At 33.5% G+C, this 18,122-nt stretch overlaps 1 protein-coding gene across 1 annotated transcript in view; it reads left to right on the top strand.

Moving 5' to 3' along the window:
- The first annotated feature begins 12,375 nt into the window (after positions 1 to 12,375).
- The window catches only part of LOC119601135 (dystrophin, isoforms A/C/F/G/H-like), a 67,141-nt gene continuing 61,394 nt past the window's right edge, over positions 12,376 to 18,122 (top strand). Inside the window, exon 1 of the mRNA XM_037951895.1 lies at positions 12,376 to 12,556. The gene's annotated coding sequence lies outside the window, so the exon portion shown is untranslated. The remainder of the gene's footprint in view (positions 12,557 to 18,122) is intronic.

Here is an 18,122-nt window from a genome sequence, read left to right on the forward strand (position 1 = left end):
AGAGCCTTTGAAAAATAAAACGAATTCATTGCCGAAATTTATTACAAAAAACATACACAAAAATGTAAATGTTAAACCTAACATCATTAAATAAATGCCTAAAGTTATGCTATGTTCATTTTAAATTAATATAGAATTTGTGTTTTCTGGTAAAAAAGTATTCCGCTTAATAAACAACCAGACATAAATAATTAATATAAAACAAACTTTACCAAAAGAAGTTGTTAAAAAATATAAAAAAAGAACTGTGATTAAAAAAATTTTAAGTGAAAATTATAAAAAAGTAAAATATGCAACAGCCCACCGATTATGACGACAATCCCATCTTTAATGAGGACTATATTTATCATGGACAAAATTACTCAGAGGATGACGATGATGAAGGCGATTATGCCAATACTACCTATTTAGTGGAGTATCAACCACCACCTCCCATGTTCATGGGTTACGACGAATACAGACGTCAGTTTATAAGTGAGTAATAAATAATTGAAACTTTTGGATTTTGTTCTAAAGGAATATGACACAAATTTTGTATTTGTAAAGACAATTTGCGCAAATTTAAAATTTTTTAAAAAATTTGCGCAAAATTTACATTTCTATATAAAAATTTGTGCAATTTATTTATAATTTGAGCTACTTCTCTATTTCTATTGAAAATTTTACAAAAAATTCATAAAAATTACAACAAAAACTTTCTCAAATTTCATTACTTCTATAGATATATTTCAGAAATTTTTCTATTCTTTACAGTAGGGTGTACTTTCAACTTCACAAAATTATCTTTCAACGTTTACAATTCAGTAAATATTTAACGCTTAACTTACTGTATTGTAAATTATGACATTATTACATTATTGTTTAACATGCAGTACATATGTATGTACATATCTACACACATACGTAAGTGGCTCAATGTTACATACATACATCCATACATGTGTATACTGAAAACAAGAAGAAAAAAAACTTTTTCATTTTATTTATTTTGATTTCTATAAAATAAAGTTAAAACAAAAACACTGTTAAATATATAATTAAAAAGTTCAAATGTTTGTAGAGCGATCGTAAAATAAAACATGTGTTAAATGATGATGATAAATGTCATCTTGCAACAACAACAAATATATATTAAAGTTTATCTTTGGAAATAAGATACAGATAAAGTTAAGATAAAGATACAGAAATTCAGTGTCGCTGAAAAACAAAATTTAAATACTGATAATAATCGAAACGATGGCTATGCACAATGGGAAAGATTTTTTGTTAAAAATTACTACAGACTAGAATATAGAATAGAGTATAAACTAGGATTTAGACTAGACCATAAACTAGACTATAGAAAAGGCTATAGACTAGACAAAAGACTAGACTATAGACTAGTATATAAACTAGACTATAGACTAGACTTTCGAATAGACTAGACTATATACTAAGCTATAGGCTAGACTTTAGACTTGACTTAAACTATAGATTAGACTATAAACTAGACTATAGACTAGACTAGACTAGACTATATACCAATATATAGACTAGATAATAGACTAGACTATAGACTAGACAATAGACTAGACAATAGACTAGACTATAAACTAGACTACAGACTAAACTATAGACTAGATTATAGACTAGACTACAGACTAGACTATAGCCTAGTCTATAGACTAGACTTTAGCCTAGACTATAGACTAGACTATAGACTACACTACAGACTAGACTATAGAGTACACTACAGACTAGACTATAGACTACACTACAGACTAGACTATAGACTATACTGTAGGCTAGACTATAGACTATACTATAGGCAAGACTAAATACTATTTCTATTTCCACCATTTTTTCCCAAAAGAAATCAAAAAACAAACATTAAATTATTAAAAATTCCTTTTAAATAATAATTCAAACCCTTTTCAATATTACCATTCCTTCAAATTAAAGAAAACCTTTTAAAATTCAAATTCAACGTCCCCCTTCATTACAATTATAAAATTTAAACTGGCAAGTTACTTTTTCATACGCTATCATACCAACCATATGGCATCTTTACTTTTCTATTTGTTTTGTTTTGTTTTTTCCATCCTCTTGTTTTGTTTGGCGCTCATTACTAGCAAACATTTGCACACACACACAAACCTACAATTTAACCACTTGCAGATCTTTTTTTCTTATTTTTAGGACTTTTTCTTAAATTTGCAATAAACTATTGCTTTAATTAAATGATTAATGATGTTTAAAGAACAATTACAACAACTTAAATGATTTTTTATTACTTTTAAACACCTTATAGCAACAGGAAAACACACACATACCCTGCAATATTGGCCACAACTTGTTGCACTTTTTTTCTATTATTAACATATTTTCACAAATTCCCGATAGCTTAACGGATTAATTAGATGTTTAAAAACATTTTAATTATATTTTCTACAATTTAAATAAGATATTTTATTAATTTATTGCAATTATATGACACTTTGTGGAAACTACATGTTTACTGGTTGAAATCACGACGGAAACTAATTGGAATTGCAGCAATGAAGTTGCCATACAAACAAAATATGTTGAAAGCAAGGTATTGCTGGGAAATTAGAGACAGGGAAGTAAATTTGAGTTCTTTTGAACGGGATTCTAAAGTAATGCTGTAGATTTTAATTAATCTACTGGTTAAGAGTTAAACTAGACTATGGACTAAACTAAAGACTAGACTATAGCCAAAAATAAAGTTTATAACATAGACTAGACTATAGACTAAACTAGACTAAAGTTTATAACATAGACTAGACTATAGACTAGACTATAGACTAGACTATAGACTAGACTATAGGCTAGACTATAGACTTGACTATAGACTAGACTATAGACTAGACTATAGACTAGACTATAGACTAGACTATAGATTAGACTATAGACTAGACTATAGACTAGACTATAGACTAGACTATAGACTAGACTATAGGATAGGGCCGTGGCTCTGGCTACTATCGGGGTCAGCAGGTGGCGGATAGCTGAACGACCTACAAATATGTAGGCCAGCTGCGATAGATAAGCAGTCCCCGACCATGAGCGGCAGAATTCGAGGGCGTGCTAGAAAAAGGTTACATGAGCCTAATGACGATTCTGTGACATGGCGATTAGATGCCGCCAGTAAGTAAGCATCCCCCACAAGAGGTACCCTCTAGAGAGGTGTAATTAGAAGAGTGACGTCTTCGTGGTTCCTCTAGTCATATTTAAACCCAGAAGCGTCTGTTTCATATTGAACGGCTCTCTGGTCAGCGTCTGTTTTCCCAAGTAAGGGGCGGCTGCGAATCAATATCCTGGCGGTTAGGTCAAAAACGCTACGGGTAGGATCCCGGAATAACAAAACAAACATGGAAAAGTTTAATAAGGAAAATTCAATTACGGTGCAGGGAGTAATGACCCCCAGTACCGGCGGCTTTGGGTAGTGCGCGAGCAGGCTACCAGTCGTCGAAATCCAGCGCCTGCAATGTTACCCCGGGTAAGCTTGGCTAAGGTAACAGATAATGCTACAAGCAACAATCACCAGAAGGAGTGCAATAAAGGGGGAGAAAATAGCGACCAACCTATTGGTGGACAGGAACACTATTTTACTCCAGTAAGCAGTTTTTCTCGCAGTGGTACTACAAATCAAGGTGGGAAAAATCAATAAACCCTTCCAAAGAAGTGCGGCTACAAAAAGAACTCCACCGCAAACTACTAGCAGCAAAGAAACACGACTCAAGAAGAAGCAATTAGTGATAATGCGCAGCCTTCAGAGTCATTCTGCCTTTTAGGGAACTTAATTGTTGATTTGATGGACTTTGTAAAACCCAAAACAATGTACACAATGCCATTAAAGATCAATTGACCGCAATCCGAGCTATGTATAATAAAACAAGAGAAGAACTACGTAATGGTATAAATATGACATACCGACAAGAAGTAGAACAGTCCACGCAGACATCACCACGACAAGAAGTGGAACAGTCCATGCAGACATCACCAATAGCATGGCCGTCCAAAAGGGAATCGAAAAGAAATTTAGAAGACAAAACAGCTCCAAAAATGCCGACGCCGAAAAGACTGAAGCAAAGCCTTCCACAAAATAGGACAACACTAACTCCACTAGAAGAACTCCCTAGTAGAAAGCCAGAGTCGGATAACCTAGAAGCCGGATGGGCTATAGTTAAGAAGAAAAAGAATACGAGATCCCGCAAGCCTCGGCCAGATACTATGATAATATCTGCCAAAAACGATATCTCTTACGCTGATATTTTAAAGAAAATTAGGGCAGACCCTGAACTAAAAGAACTAGGTGATGAGGTAAACAAAATTCGAAGAACCCAGAAAGGCGACCTTCTTTTAGAACTTAAGTCTGGAAGCGAAAACCTAGCAGAAAGATTTAATGAAAAAATTAAAACATCTTTGGATGGATCAGTGGATGTAAAAACACGAATAGATGAGATTGTTATTGAATGTAAAGATATGGATGATATCACTACAAAGTTAGAAATATGTCAATCCTTTTCCAAAGCGCTAGGTATACCAGATCTAAGAGAAAATATTGTTAAGTCCCTCCGAAAGACCTATGGAGGAACTCAATCAGCTAAAATTAGCCTCCCAACAGAAGCTGCAATGAAAGCACTCAAGCTAAAAAAGATCAAAATTGGTTGGTCTATGTGTCGCATAAGAGAAACCATTACACTCACTAAGTGTTTTAGGTGTCTAGAATTTGGCCATATTTCAAGATTCTGTAAATCTGACGTAGATAGATCGAATCGGTGTCTAAGGTGTGGACTTGATGGGCATTTAGTGAGGGATTGTCAGGCCGAGCCAAACTGCATGCTGTGTAAAGCTGGAGGGAATACGGATCTAAAGCACAATGCTGGTAGCTATAGATGTCCTATATTTAGAAAGGCGTTAAGTTCCAGACACAAATGAAGTTTATTCAGCTTAATATAAACCATTGTAGTGCAGCGCAGGAGCTATTAAACCAGACCATCTGTGAACAACAAATTGACGTCGCCCTTGTTTGCGAGCAGTACAAAAACCTTGAGAGAAATGTTTGGGAAAGTGATTCAACAGGTAAAGCAGCAGTGTGGGCCTGCGGCAACAAAGCAATAGAGAAAGGTATGCACCATTTACAAGAAGGCTTCGTAAGAATTAAGATCGGTGGAATATTCGTATATAGCTGCTATATATCACCTAATATACCACAACATGAATTCGAGCAAATAATAGACAACCTAGTGAACGACGCAACTAGGCATAATCCAATTGTCATAGGAGGTGATTTAATGCATGGGCAATAGATTGGGGTAGCCAAAGAACAAACAAAGAGGCAAAATACTTCTGGACGCGTTTTCTAGACTTGACGTGATTCTAGCAAACAAAGGACAGGCACACACTTTTCGGAGAGCTGGTTATGGGTCAGTAGTTGACATAACCTTCGTGAGCTCTAGTTTATCAAAAGAAATGGATTGGTATGTTAGTGAACACTATACTCACAGTGACCATCAGGCTGTAATTTTCACAATTAATCCCAATACATCATTGCGTATAGTATCAGACAAATTCAAATTTCAAGGATGGGCGAAAGATAAGATCGATGAAGAAGCCTTTACCGAAAGCTTTTCATACCAGCAAATTGAAAATGGCCCGGTATCCGATATGGCAGAAAAAGTCTTAGCAGCACTAAAGATGGCTTGTGATGCGTCCATGCCAAGAAGAGATCAAACCATAGAAGGAAAGAAAACTACTGGTGGAATGATAATATATCAGCCCTTAGAAGCGAATGCTTGAGAAGTAGAAGAAAATACCAAAGAAGCAGAGGCAGACCAGACTTCATAGCTAAAAGGGAAATATATCACGAAGCCAGGAAAGGCCTACAAGAAGCCATTAGACGTAGTAAATCCGAGTGCTTTAAAGAACTATGCAACGAAGCCGATGCAAATCCCTGGGGTAACGCATATCGAGTTGTAATGTCAAAGCTAAAGGGGAAGAGGTCAGCCCAAATAACATGCCCTAACCTTATTAGAGAAATAGTATCAGTTCTATTCCCGGAAGGAGAACCGTACTCAGAGCCGTATTCAATCGTGCAACAAGGCGAGATAGAAGTGACAGAGGAGGAAATAATAAACCTCTGTGCAAGGATTGGCGATAACAAAGCACCAGGCCTTGACTTCATTCCGAATAGGGCTTTAAAGATCGCTCTAAAATCAAGACCAGAGATTTTTACCAGACTGTTCAGCAGAAGTCTCAGAGAGGGGAAATTCCCCGAGATCTGGAAGAAACAAAAACTAATTCTGATACCAAAACCAGGAAAAACATTAGGTGAACCACAATCATACCGACCAATCTGTCTACTCGACACCTTAGGCAAATGCTTGGAACGAATTGTCTATACGAGACTGTTAAAGGCAGTAGAAGAAACCTGTGGGCTATCGGATAGGCAATATGGATTAGAAAGGCTAGATCAACAATTGATGCAGTGAATTTCGTAACTGAAACAGCTAAGAATGCAATCAATGGAAAAGGCAAGAATAGATATTACTGTGCCATAATTACACTAGACGTTAAAAATGCTTTTAATTCTGCGGGATGGAAACACATTATTTCCTCGTTAAGATCTCTTAATGTCCCCGACTACCTTATTGCAATAATAAAGGATTACTTCTCAAACAGAACACTGTGGTTCGAAACTGACAATGGTACGGAGTCGTATAATATTACATCAGGTGTCCCACAAGGATCAGTCCTAGGACCACTCCTGTGGAATATTATGTACAATGGCATATTTGACTTAAGAATCCCAGAAGAAGCGACCGTTGTAGGATTCGCAGACGACGTCGCAATCCTTGTCAGAGCACGTCACCTGGATGAAGTCCAGTTATATGCGAACGAATCAATTGCAATTATTAGAAATTGGATGAAAGATATGAATCTGAAACTTGCAGAGCATAAGACGGAGGCAGTGCTTATAAGCGGAAAGAGGAAGAGAGAGACTCTTTCATTTACTGTGGGGACAACTGAAATCAAATCGTCTGAATCTATTAAATACTTAGGTATAATGGTTGACGATCGCCTAAACTTTAAGAAACACATAGAATATACATGTGAGAAAGCAACAGCTGTATCAAATGCCTTAGCAAGAATGATGCCAAACATCGGTGGCCCACGACAGAGTAGAAGAATTTTAATTTCAAGGGTAACGAACTCAGTTATTCTTTATGGAGCACCAATTTGGGAATGCGCAATATCTGAAGCATCTAGAAAAAACATTTCTGCAATACATAGAAGAAGCTGCCTAAGAGTATGTAGTGGTTACAGGACAATTTCTGCAGAAGCAGCAAATGTAGTAGCGGGCATAATACCTGTGGACTTAGCAGCCAAAGAACTATCGGCTGTCTACGAAGAGAAATCTAGAAACCCACATATCCCAAAGGTGGAAATAAGCCGGATAGAAAGGGAGAAAACTATGAGGGAATGGCAGAGGAGATGGGAAAGTACAAGTAAGGGCCGATGGACCTTCCAGCTAATCCCAGACATCAATATATGGATAAATAGACGCCATGGTGAGCTGAACTACCATTTGACGCAATTCCTTACAGGACATGGTATCTATAGGAGCTATTATACCGGTTTGGCCATGACAACTCACCAAGATGCCCGAAATGCCCAGATCTAGATGAAACAGTAGAACATGTCGTTTTTAATTGCCCACAATTCTCTGGACTACGAAGCAGGTTGGAATCGTGCATTGGCGAACAAAGGACAGACAATATAATAGAAGCAATTCTAAAATCAGAACATAACTGGTCATTGGTGAACATGTACATAACTTCAATAAATATAGCTCTGCGAGATGCAGAGATTATTCGCAAGGCCCAGAACGTGGCCTAGGAGACGAACTCTGAGAGTTAAGGAAGTTCAGCGTCAAAGCTGACCACCCCGCGAAGTAGTACCTGGTGGCAGTTCCGCGGAGTGTGGTGTTGACGATGGAGGTGGTTTTAGTCGGTAGGAATCCGACATACCCTTTATGGGACCTATGTAAGGTTTCCTCCTCCACTATACAAAAAAAAAAAAAAAAAAAAAAAAAAAAAAAGACTAGACTATAGACTAGACTATAGACTAGACTATAGACTAGACTATAGACTAGACTATAGACTAGACTATAGACTAGACTATAGACTAGACTATAGACTAGACTATAGACTAGACTATAGACTAGACTATAGACTAAGACTATAGACTAGACTACTAGACTAGACTATAGACTAGGACTATAGACTAGACTATAGACTAGGACTATAGACTATACTATAGACTAGACTATAGAATAGGTACTAGACTAGACTATAGGACTAACTATAGACTAGACTATAGGACTAGACTACTAGAACTATGACTAGACTACTATAGACTAGAACTATAGACTAGACTATACTAGACTATAGACTAGACTATAGACTAGACTATAGACTAGACTATAGACTAGACTATAGACTAGACTATAGTACTAGACTACTAGACTAGGGACTATAGACTAGGACCTATAGACTAGACTATAGACTAGACTAGACTAGACTATAGACTAGAATATAGGACTCAGACTATAGGACTACTATAGACTAGACTATAGACTAGACTATAGACTAGATATAGACTAGGACTATAGACTAGACTATAGACTAGACTATAGACTAGACTATACGACTAGACTATAGGACTAGACCTATAGACTAGACTATAGACTAAGACTATAGACTAGGACTATAGACTAGACTATAGACTAGACTATAGACTAGACTATAGACTAGACTATAGACTAGACTATAGACTAGACTATAGACTAGACTAGACTATACTAGACTATAGACTAGACTATAGACTAGACTATAGACTAGACTATAGACTAGACTATAGACTAGACTATAGACTAGACTATAGACTAGACTATAGACTAGACTATAGACTAGACTATAGACTAGACTATAGACTAGACTATAGACTAGACTATAGACTAGACTATAGACTAGACTATAGACTAGACTATAGACTAGACTATAGACTAGACTATAGACTAGACTATAGACTAGACTATAGACTAGACTAGACTATATAGACTAGACTATAGACGACTAGAGACTAGACTATAGACTAGACTATAGACTAGACTATAGACTAGACTATAGACTAGACTATAGACTAGACTATAGACTAGACTATAGACTAGACTATAGACTAGACTATAGACTAGACTATAGACTAGACTATAGACTAGACTATAGACTAGACTATAGACTAGACTATAGACTAGACTATAGACTAGACTATAGACTAGACTATAGACTAGACTATAGACTAGACTATAGACTAGACTATAGACTAGACTATAGACTAGACTATAGACTAGACTATAGACTATAGACTAGACTATAGACTAGACTATAGACTAGACTATAGACTAGACTATAGACTAGACTATAGACTAGACTATAGACTAGACTATAGACTAGACTATAGACTAGACTATAGACTAGACTATAGACTAGACTATAGAGTAGACTATAGAGTAGACTATAGAGTAGACTATAGAGTATACTATAGACTACTAGACTAGACTAAGACTAGACTATAGACTAGACTATAGACTAGACTATAGACAAGACTATAGACTAGACTATAGACTAGACTATAGACTAGGCTATAGACTAGACTATAGACTAGGCTATAGACTAGACTATAGACTAGGCTATAGACTAGACTATAGACTAGACTATAGACTAGACTATAGACTAGACTATAGACTATAGACTAGACTATAGACTAGACTATAGACTAGACTATAGACTATAAACTAGACTATAGACTAGACTATAGACTAGACTATAGACTAGACTATAGACTAGACTATAGACTAGACTATAGACTAGACTATAGACTAGACTATAGACTAGACTATAGACTAGACTATAGACTAGACTATAGACTAGACTATAGACTAGACTATAGACTAGACTATAGACTAGACTATAGACTAGACTATAGACTAGACTATAGACTAGACTATAGACTAGACTATAGACTAGACTATAGACTAGACTATAGACTAGACTATAGACTAGACTATAGACTAGACTATAGACTAGACTATAGACTAGACTATAGACTAGACTATAGACTAGACTATAGACTAGACTATAGACTAGACTAGATAGACTATAGACTAGACTATAGACTAGACTAGACTATAGACTAGACTATAGACTAGACTATAGACTAGACTATAGACTAGACTATAGACTAGACTATAGACTAGACTATAGACTAGACTATAGACTAGACTATAGACTAGACTATAGACTAGACTATAGACTAGACTATAGACTAGACTATAGACTAGACTATAGACTAGACTATAGACTAGACTATAGACTAGACTATAGACTAGACTATAGACTAGACTATAGACTAGACTATAGACTAGACTATAGACTAGACTATAGACTAGACTATAGACTAGACTATAGACTAGACTATAGACTATAGACTAGACTATAGACTAGACTATAGACTAGACTATAGACTAGACTATAGATAGACTATAGACTAGACTATAGACTAGACTATAGATAGACTATAGATAGACTATAGATAGACTATAGACTAGACTATAGACTAGACTATAGACTAGACTAGACTATAGACTAGACTATAGACTAGACTATAGACTAGACTATAGACTAGACTATAACTAGACTATAGACTAGACTATAGACTAGACTATAGACTAGACTATAGACCAGACTATAGACTAGACTATAGACTAGACACTATAGACTAGACTACTATAGACTAGACCATAGACTAGACTATAGACCAGACTATAGACTAGACTATACTAGACTATAGACTAACACTATAGACTAGACTAGACTATAGACTGGACTAGACTATAGACTAGACTATAGACTAGACTATAGACTAGACTATAGACTAGACTATAGACTAGACTATAGACTAGACTATAGACTAGACTATAGACTAGACTATAGACTAGACTATAGACTAGACTATAGACTAGACTATAGACTAGACTATAGACTAGACTATAGACTAGACTATAGACTAGACTATAGACTAGACTATAGACTAGACTATAGACTAGACTATAGACTAGACTATAGACTAGACTATAGACTAGACTATAGACTAGACTATAGACTAGACTATAGACTAGACTATAGACTAGACTAGACTATAGACTAGACTATAGACTAACTAGACTAGACTAGACTATAGACTAGACTATAGACTAGACTATAGACTAGACTATAGACTAGACTATAGACTAGACTATAGACTAGACTATAGACTAGACTATAGACTAGACTATAGACTAGACTATAGACTAGACTATAGACTAGACTATAGACTAGACTATAGACTAGACTATAGACTAGACTATAGACTAGACTATAGACTAGACTATAGACTAGACTATAGACTAGACTATAGACTAGACTATAGACTAGACTATAGACTAGACTATAGACTAGACTATAGACTAGACTATAGACTAGACTATAGACTAGACTATAGACTAGACTATAGACTAGACTATAGACTAGACTATAGACTAGACTATAGACTAGACTATAGACAAGACTGTAGACTAGACTATAGACAAGACTGTAGACTAGACTATAGACTAGACTATGGACTAGACTATAGACTAGACTATAGACTAGACTATAGACTAGACTATAGACTAGACTATAGACTAGACTATAGACTAGACTATAGACTAGACTATAGACTAGACTATAGACTAGACTATAGACGACTATAGAAGGGTAACACAAGACTGCCTATAGACTAGACATAGACTAGATATAGACTGACTATAGACTAGAATATAAGACTAGAACTATAGAATAGACTATTAGACAGCTATAGACTAGACTATAGACTAGACATATAGACTAGCTATTAGACTAGACTATAGACTAGACTATAGACTAGACTAATGACTAGACTATAGACTTAGACTATAGACTAGGACCATAGACTAGACTATAGATTAGCCTATAGACTCGACTATAGACTAGACTGTCACAAGTTCTTCCGTCAATACATTGTTTAAGTATCTTGTTTAGGAATGGTCTGGCAGTCACCGCTAGTAAATAAAAGAATGTATTTAAATTTCTAAAGACCGTTACTTTTCACTTAGCGTCGCCACAAACCATTTTTATTGGAAACTTATCAGAATTTAGTGGGACGTTAATGATGGAGAGAGAGAGAGCGCTTAAAGAAACACTTAGATAGTGAAACACAAAACAAACACTAATTGGAGTTTCAAAACGCAGCACTTAACTAAACACAATTTAGTTCTCAACGAGCAAGCGATCGAATACGAACGTGTTTTTTAAGTGTTAAGAGTAGCGTACTACAGATTTTGTTGTTGTTTTTTACACAAACAACTACGGAGTAAAGAAAAAAACAAAATTAAAGAAAGAAAAAAAAAAAGAAATAGAAAGCGGTTAAATACACGGTAATAAGAAGAACGGGTAGTGTAACAGAAGAAGAATTAAAATTCTTAAAAGTAAATTTTAAAGAAAAATTAAAGAATTTATTGACAATTTATAAAAGATCTATGGAAAATTAATTAAAATTATAAAAGTTAAAGAATATTAAAAGGTTTTTGTGCATAAAATAATCTAAAAGAATTTGTGTAATGAAAAAAAAGTGTTACAGTGTGTGTGTATTAAAATTGTTGTTTTTTTGTGTATATAAGGCGTCATCTACTGTATATTGAAAAAAAAAAACGAAACGTCAACAACAACAAAATAATTGTGTTATTTTTTTGTTTAATTCTAAATTAAACCAACGGCATGCCTATTACTTCACCTGTTGCTTTTTTTGTTTTTGTGTGTATGTGGTTGTTGCTTTTTCGGTTTTTCTCTATTCTATGACTCAAAATTTATTCAGTTTTTTTGTTATTTACTTTAACAACAACAATTTGCATATTTTGTTAAGAGCTTGTTTTTGTTGTTTTTATTATTATTTGTTTAGTTGTTTAATACCTTTACCTTGACCTCTCACTTAAAGTAAAACAAATACAAAAAACATTGCCGACTCCCTAGTAAATGTTGGGATTTAATAAATCCCGTGTAAATGTTGGTTAGTTTTTGTAATTGTTGGTTACAAACCAGGCGTTAGTAGTTTGTTGGTTTTTAACTTTTAAATGCATTTTTACCTCTTGTGCTCCTTTCCCCCTTTCTTATCTATTATTCGTTTAGCTGCTTTTTAACATTGATTTATATGCCTGCGAAAGAAGTGAACAGACAACAAAAAGAATGAGAAGAAAAAAACAAAACAAAAGAAACACAAAAAACCGGTTGATTCCCTATAGAAAGGCAGGCATGGTAAATAGGGGTTACACTACAAGCGGCAATTAAGGGAAAAGCCTATTTTAAAAAATTGTCGAAATTTTCTTAAAAGGTAAAATTTTTAGAAATTAAATAAAAATAGCAAAATGTTCGATCAATATCTGCTATTTTTAGTTAATTTCCTAAAAATGTTAAATTTTAGGATTTTTTTTTATTTTTTTTCGGGAAATCTGCTTTTCTTAGTTCATTTCACAAAAGATTTTACTGTTTAGAGCACTTTTGCAACATAATTTTTAGAACATTTTCTATTTTTAAAAACGTTTAATTTTACGTAAATTTAGTTCATTTTCCAAAATTTTATTATTTTTATTACATTTTCGGTGAATATACCATTTTTAGTTAATTTTTAAAAAAATTCTAAATTTTTAGTACATTTTTGCAACATTTCTTTTAGTACATTTCCGTCTATGTAATTGCTATTTTTAGTACATTTGCCATTTTTAGAAAATTTACTGGGTAAGCTTGAGACGATTCACCAATCCCGCCTGCCCCCTGGGTACTATGAAAAGAAAATGGTTCCGCCAAAAACTAGTTCTGACTTACAGAGAATATACCCTGACAATCAAGAGAATCTTGTAAAAGTATAGTACATTCACCACCATTCTACCCAGGGCACTTCGCATTTATCCAATACTTTCATTAAGAAAAACATCCGACTCATTTATTGGTGTATAGGTATACGGGAGTATTAGGCCCTTATACACTTTCATTCTGTATCTCATACATTTGACACCAACCCATAGTCATAGTCACTACTCTGGTTGGTATCTGTTGTCTATTTCAACGACAACTTATCCAGAAATACAGATTCCTCCATGTATCAGTCCTTTAATTAACATTCTCTTCCCGCTATTTTAGTTTGAAATGTGCACTCCGTGCGGAACTATCCTATAACTGGGAGTAGACAAAGTCGGAAACTTTGTGGTACCAGATAAAGTAGGTTCTCTGGTTCGACCTAACATGCTTCGATGGAATATTTTTACAATATAAGTTTATTCAAAGTATTATCCATTGTTAGCGTATCCCATTAGACGGAGGGAATAAGGTCAGACAGAACTTCTCAATTAGACGGAGGGAACAAGGTCAGACAAAACTTCTCAATTATATAATCATAGGTTTTAACAGGTACTGCAATAGTGGCAGAGCCATGTCAAATTCTGAATGTTCTACTGCCAATGCTTTCTTTAAAGGAATCAGTCAATCAACTTGCTCCGGCAAGTTTCAGCAGATAATAATAGACCCTTTTGGTCCCACCAAATACAGATCATTTCCCTAGAATTTCTGCAAAATTAGTTTTCTTTAGTAAATTTTCTCAAATTTTCTCATTATTTCTTAAATTTTCAGAAAAATTTGTTTTCTTTTATAAATTTGTTAAAAAATTACTTTTTTGTGTAGCTTCACTTTCAAGTCGACTTTTACCCTTCACAAAAATCCCATCTTAATCTGTTTGCCATTAAAAAATGAGTACAAAAAAAGTACGTTGAGTAGGTACGCAGAAAAAAACAAACTTGAAGTTGTCATACTTTTTTCTGCACGCTCTTTTGTTACTATAACTTTTACATGAAATTCTTCACAAAAAAATATTACATACTTTTTTTAAGTTAAAAGGATTCTTTAAAGCAAAAAAAAAAAAACAAAAACAAAATTGTTACAGAAAAAAAAAAAAATATAAAATTCCTTTTCTTGGAATTTTTTGTGTTGCTTGCTGCCTGTCAAAAAATACTCCAGTAATTTAAGATGAAATTGTAGCCTCTTGGCAATTTTGTTTTAGCAACCATTGCTCTTCATGCAAACAAAAAAATTTTTCGCAATCAATTTTTTTCTTTCTTGATTTCTTATTTCCTTCAATTGTCGTTATTTTCTTGTTGTTGCTGTTTATTTGCTGTTCAATTTTAAATAACAATCATTATTGTTGCTGCAAATGTTGTTGTTGTTGCTATTATTGGTAGTTATCTCTAATTTACTTTCATTATTTGTTCCAATAATTTTTTTCTGTTGCTTTTGTTTTTATTGTTATTAAGTACTTTTTCAATGATACTTTTCATTCCTTTTTGTGGTTTTATTTAGTTGTTTGTGTCTACCTGTCTGTCTTTAATTTGAGCCAAATTACAGAACAGTAACACTTTTAGGTTCTAAAGGGGCAAAATTTAGATTTTTATCAGGTTTTATTTACTAATATTACTCTTTTTTCCATACTTCGCTCTCTTTTTAATAACATTTTAATCGAACTTCTCTCTCATTCTTTTATTGTTTTAGTAAATTTAGTTTTTGTTTTCTTATTTGGGGTTATGCCTCTTGTTGTTATTGTTGCTAGTTTGTTGTCATTAGTTTTTTTGTTGTAGTTGTTGTTGCTTTTATACCAGTTGTCTAGTTTAGTAGTAGACTCCACAAATGTTTGTTGTTGTAGTTTTTGGTTAGTGGTTCTTTTTGTATTGTTTTTGCGGTCTCCAACATGTGTTTGTTTCGTTATCTTTGTTTTCATTTCTCTTTCTACTTGTTTGGTTTTTTGTGGGGAGTTTGTTGCTCATTGTTGTTATTGTTGTCTAAGAGGGGTACGCATGGTCTCTGCTAACAAATATTTGTCTTGTTTATCATGCGGTCATGACAAAGAGTGGCACAATGGAAAGATAAACATTTTTTTTTTTTGTAGCAGATAGAGAATGTGAGTGTGCCCAGGAGATGGCAGAGTGGGATAAAGTATAAACAAATGTACAGTAGTTTTCCGATTTAACGAACATTCGTTTCTACGAACATCGCATTTAGCGAACTATCAATATTTTTACATTGAGTACCTTACATAACGAACAAAAAATATTTTTTGTACTCAGTTTAACGAACAAATATAAATAAAATAATTTAAATTAGAGTTAAATTAACAAAAATAACTAAAAATCATGTCAGAAAAGCTTCGACGTTATTACTTTTCATTGCTTTTGAATATGGATTTCAAGAGTTGATTTTTTCTTATTTAGTAAAATGAAGAATCTAGATAATCTGAGATTTTTTTATTAAAGATTTATACAAAAATATGAGATAATCAAATCTACAATCCTTAATGTCGCAAAAACTTATGTTGATCGAATTAGAAAATCGGAACAAAAAATGTTTAGAGAGGCCAAAGTATACTTTTCTAGAAGCTCGTGCTCAACCCGAATTTGGCCTCAGAATTTGAAATCATAGAAATTGGTGTTCAAAATAAAGACTTTGCCAATCGTATACCTTAACATTTCGCTTTTATTTTTCGCCAAACTAACAAATCCCCACTGTGACCATAATTTTTTCCAATAAAAATCAATTCTAAGAAATTGAAAGAAACGATATGTTATAGAATAAACAATATAAATAGTTTTTCTTTTGGAAAAAGGATATTTACAGGAATAGCTGTGAAATAAAGGAAACAATATTTTAAAAAACTTTGGGTTCAGATATCTCAAAGAAGGAAAACAATGAAACTGTGAAACAATGAAACGCTTTAATAACTTTACATTAATCTATTTCCTAAGGAATTCTGAGGCCAGGTTCAGATTCATCGCAGTTCCAGCCATTGGGTTTAAACTTCTTTAAGAATTATGTCGTCCGAGTGCTTTTCCAGAACGTAGATTAGTTATACGAAATAAACTGAGTTTTTTCAAATTTCTTTATTGTTTTTACATTGTGATATAAATTGCTAGTTTTTCATAAAATTCTTATAAAATATTGTCTAAAGAAATTATATTTCCTGGAACATATTTTTATAAAATAGATTTTATGTAATTTTAATTATTTATGTACCCAAAAGACACTTTCGAGTTAGTACTGTATATAACGAACTCTTCGATTTAACGAACAGGCCTGACAACATATAGGTTCGTTAAATCGAAAAACTACTGTATGTCTATATGATGATGATCACCAAAGTTGAATAATCGTTTCTAACTTGTGGTTTAGATTATTTTCTTCAAGTTTTTTTTTTGTTTAATTTTTTGCATAAGAAATTTTTATTTTTTTAAGATTTTTTTCATAGAGATAATAAAATAAAACAGCTACTCATATTTCTTTTATATTTTGCGGTTTTTAAGTAGAAAGTATGACTAATTATTTAATGCAAAAAAATGTTAAGGAAATTCATATAAACTAAACAAAATTCTTTTTAAATAAAGAATTAAAATTAAAAATAAAAATTTTTGAAAAAGATTTTAAATTAGCAAATTATAAGAAAACTATTAAAAATAGCAAACTTTAAATATGTAATCTACAAAAATCAAACGATTTCAAAAAATTTTACTGAAATATAAAATTTCCGAAAAATTTACTAAAAGTAGCAAATTGGTCAAATTTCTTTTCTTCGTAAATTTATCAAATCAAGTTCTCCGAAAATTGTCTATAAAAAGTAAAATTTCTAAATTAGGGAAAATTTTCGAAAATCTGGAACTGAACTAGAACTAAACTAGAACTGAACTGGACTAGAACGGGACTAGAACTGAACTAGAACTGAACTAGAACTGAACTAGAACTGAACTAGAACTGAACTAGAACTGAACTAGAACTGAACTAGAACTGAACTAGAACTGAACTAGAACTGAACTAGAACTGAACTAGAACTGAACTAGAACTGAACTAGAACTGAACTAGAACTGAACTAGAACTGAACTAGAACTGAACTAGAACTGAACTAGAACTGAACTAGAA

The sequence above is a fragment of the Lucilia sericata genome, unplaced genomic scaffold (genome assembly GCF_015586225.1).
Source record: "Lucilia sericata isolate MDLA Ls3-8-SP2 unplaced genomic scaffold, ASM1558622v1 Contig000144F_arrow, whole genome shotgun sequence".
Lineage (NCBI taxonomy): Eukaryota > Metazoa > Arthropoda > Insecta > Diptera > Calliphoridae > Lucilia > Lucilia sericata.